Raw genomic sequence first — 12507 nt, forward strand, 5'->3', positions numbered from 1 at the left:
CTAACTCAATTGGAAGCATGGCTTCACACCCATAAGTAAGCGATAATGGCGTATGGCCAGTTGGTGTTCAATGTGTTGTTCTATACAACCAGAGCACCCCAGATAGTACTTCTGGCCAAGCTCCTTTCGCCTGCTCGAATTTTTTCTTGAGGGTATCTTTTATTGTCTTATTCACATCTTCTACTTGTCCATTTCCTTGTGGATGGACTATTAATGAGAAACTTTTGGTAATGCCATGATTCTCACAGAAATCAATAAATAGGTCACTATCGAATGGTGTGTCATTAGCTTTGCCCCAGCATGGTCCCCACAAAATTCTTCATATACCTCATGTAACAGTTCTTTAGCTTTATCCCTAGGGATACATCATAATAATAACAAATAATATTCTCATGCGATACAAAATTCCATCGACAAGCATAAACCGAGCAGAATGCCTTTGTAGTTTCTTCGATTAATTTCGCTCAATCGGCAATAATCCCTGTTTGAGGTACTTAATGATGGGAGTCATCCAAGTGTTTGTTGTGTGTATAACCATGGTGGATTCAACTTGTATACTAGGAGTTGCCAAATGTTCGACCGGTACTATATTTAGTGTATCAGAATCTTTAGTGCTTGCAAGCTTGGCTAATGCATATGCGTTGGAGTTCTGGTCGTGAGGTACTTGTTGCAAAGTATACTCCTCAAATTGTGCTAACAAGTCTTTTGCTTTGTTAAGATACGCGACCATTTTCGACCCTCTGACTGATATTCTCCTAGGATCTGATTAACTACCAGCTATGAATCACTGTATATCTCTAGTGATTTAACATTTACATCCTTGGCTAGTCTTAATCCTGGGAGCAGTACTTTGTATTCAGATTCATTGATGGAACTATAAAGCCAAATCTCAAGGCATAGTAAAATTGATGCCCTTCTGGTGTAATAAGAATTATCCCCACTCCGGAGTTGTGTTCGTTAGAAGAACCGTCAATAAACAACTTCCATATTAGGAATTCTATTTGCACTTGTGCTTCTGGTGCCTGCTCGTTTACCTAGAGGCCAGTAAATTCGGCCAATGCTTGGCCATTTATTGCTCTTCGTGGTAAATAGGAAATGTCAAATTGTCCTATTTCACGACCCATTATAGTAGTCGACCAGCGACTTCTAGTTTTTGTAAGACTTGTCGTAATGGCTGGTCGGTAAGTACCGTCATCAAGTGAGCCTGAGAATAGGGTCGCAGCTTTCGTGATGCCAACCCAAGCAGTAAGCTAACTTTTCGATGGCTGGATATCGTGACTCTGCTCCAACCAGCCATTTACTTTTTGATGGCTGGATATCATGACTCTACTCCTACCAGTTGTTTACTTATATCGTGACTCTAATTAAACCGACAATAGCAACATATTCCGTAATTTCTAAGTAGTTGTACAAAGCATCTCCTTTGATTTGTTTTGATAAAATAAGAGGTTGAGCCATATGTTGTTTAAGAGCCTGAAAATCTAGCTCGCACTCTTCTGTCCACTTAAACTTCTTGTTTCCCCTGAGCAGATTAAAAAATGGAACACACTTGTCTGTAGATTTTGAGATAAACCTACTAAGGCCAACAATTCTTCCTATCAGACTTTGTACATATTTGATTCTAGCGGGTGATTTCATGTAATTTAAGACTTGGATTTTTTTTGGGTTAGCATCTATTCCTCGCAAGTTTACTATGAATCCAAGAAACTTTCCTGATCCTACCCCAAATAAGCACTTAAGAGGATTAAGCTTCATCTAATATTTTTTCAAGATGTTGAAGCATTCCTGAAAGTCTCTGACATGTCCACCAGCTTTTTTTGACTTAACCAACATGTCGTCGACATAAACTTCCATGTTATTACCAATCTGGTCTTTAAACATGTGATTAAATAGTCAGCATTTTTCAATCCGAATGGCATTACTTTGTAGCAGTTTAGCCCAGTGCTTGTTCAAAAGTTGGTATGTTCCTCGTCTGGTGGGTGGATACATATCTGGTTGTATCCAGAATATGCATCAATAAAAGATAGTGTCTCATACCCTTATGTAGCATCGACCAGCTGGTCGATCCTTAGCAACGTAAAACAATCCTCCGGGCAGGCTTTATTAAGGTCTTTAAAATCCACGCAAGTTCTCCATTTACCAATTCATTTTGGGACTAATACAGGATTGAGACCCATGACAGATAAAATGCTACCCTGATGAATCCATTTTCCTTAAGTTTTTCGACTTCCTGTTTTAGTGCTTTAGACCTATCATTGTCGAGCAACCTTCTTTTTGCTATATTGGTGGGTTATTTTGTCTATGCTCAAGACATAATTGATAACTATTGGGTCGATCCCCACCATGTCTTTATGCAACTAGGCAAAAACTTCTTGCTCTTGTAAGAATGCCCTAAACTATTTACTTTGTCAAAACTTCGCTCAGTTCATATTTATTAGAAAAATACCATTTTCAAAAAAAAATGTTCAATGGGGCCTTGTCAAACACATGCAATTTCAGCCAAATGGTTTAAAATAAAAATATAGTGTCTTTATGCAATCTTGCAAATAAAATAAAATATAAAGTCCCACTGTGATGTAATGAAAACATAAACCATAACATACAAGTTCATAAACTTTATTGGCGTTCGTCTTGATCGTTAATCGCTTATGGACACCCCGCGTCATTCATGCCTAAACATCGGAACTCTTCACATCACAGTGTGTGCCAAGAAGAAACCCTATTGCCTACCTGAATGGGGGAAGTAAGGGGGTGAGCTAAAAGCCCAATAAGGAAGTACAAACAAAACACAACAATTTACAAGCAACACAAAGTAATCTGCTTACATATCGTAAACTGATGGCATAACATAATAAATCATAATCATATCATATTCATATCATTATCATAGGACTTCATAATCATAAGCATAATCATAAATGATGTAATCATGTCGCCCCTATTGTCCATGTCACATCATGAGGTAACTAGTAAGAGCATAAACCGGTAAAACCTCCTCTTTGAGGTAAACAGGAACTCTGGTCCTCGAATATCTCGACACGTCCGCGCTATGAGTTACGTCATATTCTTAGTAACTCATTTGTTATGTCGCGTTCAACAGGCTATCGACCTACAACTTTTCATATAACATACAAGTAGATATCCAACAACTCATATCATAACATTCACGCTCATACTTTTCATAACATATTAGCTTACCATAACTCATATTTTTCATAACAAAATAGCTCTTGCAACATATTTTCTCATACTTTTAATAACATAATTCATAGAAAATTCTATCTAACTTCCTTACCTCAAGTACAAGGAAAAGTAAAGTGTGGGGTACTTCACAACGAGCCTAGAATCACAACCAAACGCTCATCTTAAAATCATGTAACATTACATGTCCCCAACATACATACCCCACGTCTACATGGGCCATGCACACGTGGCACATGTTACACTGCACTATCAACATTCAACATTTTAACATAAAATCATACAGGAATAATCTTAAGAGTACTAGTGAATTCTTAATGTTTGCAAAACAAGAATCATAGGCTTAATCAAATGGCATATATTTGAACTTAATACTTAGCGTGCATGTAACATGCATATGTGGCACGGTTATTAAAACTTGCTTGGGATTTGGTAATATTTATTCATTTTTTTTCTTTTCATCATCACAAAAATTCAGCAAATATAACATAAATTGTCAATTTGATTATTACTACCTTATTACTTTGAATCATAAATTTGCTATTCATAAATTTTGTTGCAAAAATTTAATTTTCTAAAATAATTCTTTAGCTTTAATTGTATAAAATTATAATCACATTTATTAGTTTCTGACAATTAAAAATGTGACAAAATTTTGTAATTACTTATAAAATAATTAATTTGGCATGATTAATTAATTTCACAAAAGTTCTCTTTTATCTTGGCAAATAAAATAACTAATAAAACATGAAAGATTTAATTTCTTTGAAAAATAACATTTTTCAGATCACAAAATTTTACATTTACATCATAAATATATATATATATATAAAAGTTGGAAAAGTCCAACTACATTCCCATTTATTAAATAAATTCTTTGGTCACCTTTTTAAAAAAATAATCTTACTTAATTATTTTGTAAATAAAAACTGCATAAATATAAATGAGAAAAATACATATTCAAAGTATGGAAAAATCACATTTATCATATATAAACATTAGGGCATAAATTACTAAGACATATATTAATATCCTTTAATTAAAAGAGATTCTTTCATGAAGCAAAATAAAAATAAGCAAGCATGTCATTACATTAATTTTAAGGCATGAGTTTTCAAAACATAATTTTACTATCCTTTAAAAAAAAAAAAAAAAAATTCCATAATACTAAACAAAATTTCAGCAAACAATATATATTCATAACTCACAATTTCTCTATTAAACCAATTTAACAAATTCATCTAGCATGCTTGTATGCCTTCATGGATTTAACAACATCATTAGCATGCAACACTAACAACACCAAAATTAAGATACTATAAACCATATAACACACCCAATGCCCAATTTCTATATAGCCTAATACATAAAAGGTTATAAATTTTACATGTTCATAATCAATAACTTAAAATAAAGAATACATAAACCGAAACAAAATTTCACAACCTTTTAATATACCCTAGGCCAAAACCCAATTATCATGCTTCTATGTCCAATTTACATTTTATTAACAAGACATCAAGACTTACTGAAAGAACAATAACCCAATATAAATCTTTCATGAATAAAAATCAAAACTCGTAAAGATTTTCATGAAACCCTAACATGATCCTATTTCCAATAACAATGTTTCCACGACTCTTTCATGTCTTTAGTTCAATATATCATATCAACATAGCAAGAAAAGAAAAAATATGAAACTAATCCTATATACATGTTGGTTGAAGCCTATAAGCATTAACATCCCAATTTTATCTTTAAAACAAAGACTCACAGCAAACTTCAACATATAATTATACAACATGGTCATGTTTCTAACATCAAGATAAAATCAATAAACAAAAGATTTAAATATAACATTTCTTGCCATACACCAACCCATATTTCAAAACTACAACAAATCATATTAAAACAAACATAGATTGACGGAGGGATCCATTACCTTCCTTGATTATGTTCACAACACAAAAGCAAGAACACACTTTAGGCACCTACAGTTTTCGAACCCCAACAAGACAAGAGAGAAGAAAAAAATTAACACTTAGATTTGAGAAGAAGAACTACTCTTATAGAATCAAAACCAAAATAAGTCAAAGCATTACCTATGATCCTTGAATCCTAGCCTCCTTCTTCTCCCTCTTCTCTTTCTTTCTTTCCCTCTCTCTTTCACGTGCCCTCTCTCTCTCTCTCTATTTCCCTCTCTAGGTCTCGGCAGCCACCTAAAAATGTGTCAAGGTGTAACGCCCTGGGTAGCCAAGACCGTTACACTGTGTGTTTATAAAGGTGCAAGACTTGTTAATCAAGTCATTTGGTTAGAAACGTGTTACAGAAACTGTAATTGAACTAGGGTTAAAAGATTTTGGTAATAAAAGATACATTTCATTTAAATAAACATTTCGTACATGGGATCCCAAAGGAAATAGAGTTTAAAGGATAGTTTACAAAATTCCAGGATATATACAACTACTGGCCACTCTAAGGGAAAAATAGACATTTTAGGTTCTCCTGTCCCTCTACCATCTCTCGATCGTGGCGGCCAATCAGCTGATTATGTACATTCAGCCCCAGAGCTCTCCAACTCAGAACTGGTCCACCTTGCCCTTGCCTTTACCTGCACCACGCAACACCCGTGAGCCAAGGCCCAGCAAGAAAGCCATGTTACAGAGCATAAACGATAAACAACAGTCAAATATTTCACAAATCATCACTCAGATATAAAATAGGTCACATTGCCCACATAATCAAAGACATCAAACTATAAGCCAATAATCAATCATCCAGATAACAAACTTGTCACAATCATCAGTTAAACAACAATAAACATATCACACAATATCCAGGGTCGACACCCTTAGGCCGTACCCTTTGATTATCCCACTGACTCCGGCTCGCTTAGTCCGACCTCAGTGATTATGTACTTAGCCTCAGCTACCAATGGTTGAGCCATGCCTCGTGCGCAATTATTGATTTCGGCACTCTTAGGCCATTTATCGCATGTCCCCATGGAATAATACCATCTTATGACACCACATAAAAATATAGGAACTCTTAGTCCCAACATAATCACAAAACCAGGTGCAGTTTCTTACATTTGATTCAAATTGCCTTGATTAATGAAAACGACCTTCTTACACGATCCCGTTCGAGCCCTAGCGTACACCTAGTCACAATCGTAAAATAGAACCATCATTAAATCTCAATTTCGTATCCTAACCTCGGGACCAATCTTGAGCCCTCGAGAAGCCCCAATTCCACCGAACGGGGTGGTGGAATCAAACCCCGAGCCCCCGAGCGAAAACCCTAAGAAAATACCCAAAAATTCATTTATGAAGGCAGGGTAGCGCTACAACGCCACAAGGTGGGCGCTGCAGCACTAAATACAGAAACAAAATCCCCCAGAAATCCCAAGCATAGCACTGTAGCGCTCTACTGCTAGCGCTACAGCGCTACAGACAGCACCAGAAATCCCTTGAGTTTTTCCTTCCAATTTCCCTGAGCCAAAACTCCATAAATCCCCTCCAAACCTCCACCACACTTCAAATTAATCCTACCATCCACTACATCTCATCCCACATGTCCCAACTACATCAAACTTGGCTACATGCATCATTAAACACAGAAAAACAAGAATTGAGTTTGAAGCTCAAAAACTCATCAGAAAAACCAGAAACAACACAGAAACTCAAATGATCAAGTTCAGAATTGTTACCTTTTATGGATAATTCGGCCCTAGGTTGCCCTCTATGCCCTTCTAGCCTTTATCTCCTCAGTTCCCAAAACTCAAATCCCTTAATTTCCATCCAAAGTTCAAGTTCAGAAATCAACTCCAACAAAACTCAGAAAACTCATCAAAACTTTTAAACTTTACCTTAATTGGGTAGCTAATTCTTGCTTAATCTTCTAGCTTCACCAAGAACCCAAGCCCCAAGCTCTAGCCTAAGCTTCCTCTGAGTTACAGCTTAAAAAATCCTCAAGGAGAGTAAGAGAGAAAGTGATCGATAAGGAGAGAAAAAGGAGTCTCTCTACTTTTCTTCTTTCTTTCTTCCTTTTCCTTCCTTCAGCCTGTAACATATTCTACAAATCCCACTAAGTCTAAAAAGGCAGAAAGACCCTTATCCTCTTTTTAACCATCAAATGACAATTTTACCCTCCCATTAAAACCTAAGCCTTTAAACATTTTAAGGGCATTTTGGTCATTTGTTCCCAATTCCTGCTAATTCCTCGAGTGTCCCTAATAATTCCCGCTTAAATCCCGTCACCTAACTAATCACCAATTATTTTCCTCAATGTCATATAGTCTCCAATATATTTCCCAAATTCCCAAAAATACCCCCAGGCTTTCCCGAGCCAGGTATAAACCCCCGCTGTGACTATTTCGCTAAACCGCTCACTAGGATCGCCTTGAGTCATAAGCTGCAAATATATCCACATAATAATGTGGTATTATCAATTTATCGCAAATAATTACATTTATGCCCTCAACAAGCCAAAATTACGAATATGCCCTTATAATCTAAATAGGGCCTACATGCATACTAATACTCATAATCATGCATCTCATATATCCATATAATCATATAAGCATGCTTATCTCATAATCATTCATTAAATAATTTAAATTACATATAAACAAATTATGCCCTCCTGGCACACTAATCAAGGCTCTTAAGCCTTATTAGTACGATTTTGGGTCGTTACACAAGGTTTCCCTTTGGTTTTCCTTTTATCTCCTAGTTGAAACCCTAGCATCCTTGGACCCCAAATCAAGCTTGATTGATTTCTTATTCCCAAAATTCTTGGCATTAAGATCCTTGACCTATCAAGAAAATAAAGAAAAGGAAACTAAGTTCCTTCCCTTGGCTAGCCATGACACACACACCCTCACCTTGCCAATTTATTTGTGCAATTCCCACTTGCTCAAAACTAAAAACTACTAATAGAATTCAAATTCAATAAATCACTTACCCATTATTTTATTTCTCTAATTTCTAATCAATAAAAGATGACAAAGGATTATTAAGGAAAGATCATCCCTTCCTTGTTCACACTCACACCACCCTCTCTCTCTCTATTCTTACAATTTTTCTTCTAAATTTCTCTTTTCTTAATTAATTAAATAACAAAAAATATATAAATAATAGGAAAAATATACACTGTGCATAGAATCTAATGTATGCTCACCATGCATACCATGCACATGCACACATACAAGCGCTAGGGTGAATTTCTACTAACCATGCACCTTGATGCACACAACCAAAACTCAAGTACTAAGAAATTAAAACAATTTAAACTTTTAATTCACTTAATTACTACCAAAAAATTCAAATAATTTAAAATAAAATATAACACTTAACAATTAACAATTAATTTTAAATAAACAAACAATTTAAAAAGATTTGGTGCGCTACAATTCTTTCTTAAAAACTCAACCAATTCTTTCTGGATTGTTGTAAGCTTTTACCCACTTTCACAACTTTAGTCGGTTGTTGTTCTTCTAGCTGGATCTCCTCTAGATCCTCTACGAGTCCAACTTCCTCGTCAAAATCCCCAAAGTGATGATCTATATCTCTATCCTCACTGTGGGCAACACCCTATTTGGTGACTTGTTCACCGGATTGGACATTTAGCTCATTAACTCCTCCTTGCAACCTGCTCGATGGAATAAGGCCACTCCCTTCACCATTCTTCTTTGCCTTCGATATTGGAGAGTTGTAGCATTCCCAAAATTCTCTCTGGTTTCCAGCAATACATCCAATTCTTGAATTAGTTTGGAATTTCATGGCCAAATTCCATATATACGTTACTGCTCGCAGTTCTACCAAGACGGGTCTTCCAATTAAAGCATTGTATGCAGAATGGCAGTTAACTACTATGAAAGCAATGAGTATTGTACTATTTGTAGGTGATATTCTTGGTAATATTGGAAGCCTGATTGACCCTGTTGGTGCAAGCCCCTCTCCAGGGAAACCATAGATGGTTTGGTTGCATGGTTCTAGGTCTTGTACAAATAAGTTCATTCTTTCCATGGATGATTTGTAAAGTATGTTCACCAAACTTCTTGTGACTACCAACACCCTTTCTACAATCATGTTTGCAATTTGGACATCTATGACTAGAGGATCGTTGTGGGGGAACCTAACATGATGTGTATTGAGCTCGGAGAAAGTTATACAGTCTTCCCCTGCTCGATCTTTTTGGGAGTTTGTTCTTCGACGATTAGCATTTAAATATCTTGTTTGTGACGCAGGGTTTTGGCATATCTTTCCCTCTCCTTACCACTGTCACTTGCTAAGTGTGGCCCATCATAAATAGTGAGCAGAGTGCCCGCAACCGGGGTAGGCTGTAAGGGAGGCAAGCGTTGGCATCCTCAAGCCTACTCATTTCCTCTATTAGCCGCTTGTTAGGGATCAACCCATTCTCATATATATCTCCTCAGATGTTCTTGTTGGACCAAAAATTCAATCTCATCCTTTAGGTAGTTGCATCCGTTCGTATCATGGCCATAGTCATTATGGAAGTGACAAAACTTTGTGGTGTCCCTCTTAGAGATGTCCTTTCGGATGGGGGTTAGTCGCCTGAAAATGTACGGTGGTGTGATTGGCTTGATACACCTTTACTCGGCTATCAACCTACTCGGTATAATTGGTGAACCTGACCTCATATTTATTTTTCTTAGGGCTTTTGTTATTAGATCCAGCGGAATCATTGCTCGCCCGTTTTCCACCATTTTTGTTATTGCTCTAACCACCATTGTTTTTAGGCTTGCTAGAGCCACTAACAGCTATCGCTGGCTCTTTTTTTTTTTTACCATGCTCCGTGTTTGGAACCTTCCATTCATTGGAGATGGCCTCCTTAAGCGTAATATACTTTTCTGGCCGGTCCAGAAACTCTTGGGTAGTTTTAAGTTCATTCTTTCATAAGCTGCTCCAGAATGGGGATTGGCATTGTACTCCAGCTGTTATTTCCATCATTTTTCCTTCATCCCCAATAATTTTGGCACGACTAGTTGCCCTCATAAACCTTTGAATGTACTCCTTTAAAGGCTCTCCTTCTTTTTTCCTTATATCTACTATCTGGTTAGCCTCTATAGGATGTATACGAAAAACATATAATTGGTTGTAAAACTCTTTCACAAACATTTCCTAGGAAGTTATGTTGGCTGGTTGAATCTTGAAATACAATTCTTGGGCAGCATTAGACAAAGTTGTTGGGAAGATTTGCCTTCAGGCATCTTCAGATACTTTCTGGATATCCATCGGTATCTCGAATCTGTTTACATGAGACACCGGGTCTTCTTTTCCATATAGTTGGGTAGTACATGCATTTTAAACTTACTGGGGACTTCATCTACTACAATCCTATTAATGAAGGGAGTGCCCTTTCTACGATCATATTCTATATGCGAAAGCTTATTTCCAACCAGTTGTTGGACTGCTTGGTTCAGTGCATCTATTTGGGTATGAACAACAGCTGGTATAACAAGGGTAGGAGAAGTAGTAGGGCCTAAACATCTATTTGGGATTGTACAGCCCTCAAATATTCTTCTCTATGTTTTGTTCTGATCCTCCTTGTCAATCAAAAACATTGGGCTGCCTAGGCTACCCCCTGCATTCTGGATAGTTGGTTCTTGTTGCCCGGGCCTTTGTTTATTTAGTTGACCAATGTTTCTCCTTGTATTCCTATACTGCTCAGAATATCCATTATAATCATGCCCATCTCTAAACTGTGACCGATGAGTACGCGAACGACTATACAAACTGTCACCTTACCTCCGTCCAAAACCATCTTGATAAACGGGAGGTGGCCCATGGGGCATGTGTTGGTCATTGGGTCCTAGGGAATTTTTATGTCATGGGATACCCCTGACCGCGAAGCCAGTGTCTAGTTGCCACCTACTTCCCGATGGGACATTTTTTGGTCCTCTTCCAGGTAGGACTTGTTCATCTATTACGAGTCTTCTTGGTCTTTGAGGACGTTGCTCGTCCTTGCTCTATCAAGGTTGCTTCTCGCTCACCCAAGCAAACCGAGGAGGCTAACGCTACTCGTTGGGTTTACCAGAATTCTCGGGCTGTCTTTCTGGTTGTGCAGCTCGATGTAGTTTTGGTTGAGGTGGGTTTTACGGAGGTGGTGGATTCTGAGGCTGCTCAGGTTATTGTGGATTTGATGCAGGTCGACACCCTTATGTTTACTGTATAGCAGCTTCTAGGGCAACAGTTTCATCTCTTTGACGACAATCCATCTCAGCTTGTATATCATTTAGTTCTCGCCTCTGCTTGTCAATCTCCATCTGTTGCATGATCACAGTCTCAGCAACATTCTCAGGTTAGCCTTTAGAGTGGCTAACTCATCCTGCAACATCCCTATAGTTGCTCGAAAGGTTTCAGCATCCAACTCTTTGTCTTCCTCTAGCTCCACTTAAGGCTCTTCATCAGTTACTCTTAGTGGATGAAGGGGATTCTAGGGGTTCTCAGACTCTTAACTAGTTTGTTGACCCTGGGTTCTTCTATTTGACTTGGCCCATTCTCCTCAGCTTTTAATCTTCTTGAGTTTAACTCTCAATAAAAGCACCAAAATGTTGACCCACGAATTGGTCAACGACGCTGAGTCAAATAAACGATATAAAATAAGAACTGAACTTACTAATATTAAATGACAAACAAATTTTATAGTGGTTTGGCCCCGATGGTCGGTAATATCCTACATCCACTTAGTACTATTATTTTTGTAAGGTTCCAAAAAATTTCTATCAGAAGAACAAAATCAACCGAGTTTACAAATAAGAGAAAAAAATACAAGATACTCGTATAACAACACTTGAATCTATGAACTCTCTTAAGTAAAGAATTATAGCATAAAAAATAATGAATCAATGAGTCCTCTATTTTTATAGGCTCCAAAATGTACATAGATGGGCCATGTGCCTTACATAATTTACGTAACAAATATGAATATAATAATACAAAATAACTTATTATCACATAAATGTAATGTCCTCCTAATCCAGGATTGTTACGTTGTGTACTTTAAATAGTCCCAGACTTGCTAATCAATTCCCTTGGTTATAAACATGTTACTAAGGTTAGTGACAAGGGTTAGGGTTAAAAAATTTGGTCAAAAGGAAGAGTTGACTTTTCATTTAAAAGTTTAGTACATACATGGGATCCAAAAATAATATAAATAGAGTTACAACCAGCCGGCCTAAGTGGCAAAATATGGGATACAACCCTAGTTCCTCCAAGATAACCCCGACCTTGGTGGTCGAGCAGCTGCATATGTACACGCCGCCACCAAAGCTCTCCAACT

This window comes from Humulus lupulus, chromosome 1 (assembly GCF_963169125.1).
Source record: "Humulus lupulus chromosome 1, drHumLupu1.1, whole genome shotgun sequence".
NCBI classification, from domain to species: Eukaryota; Viridiplantae; Streptophyta; class Magnoliopsida; order Rosales; family Cannabaceae; genus Humulus; species Humulus lupulus.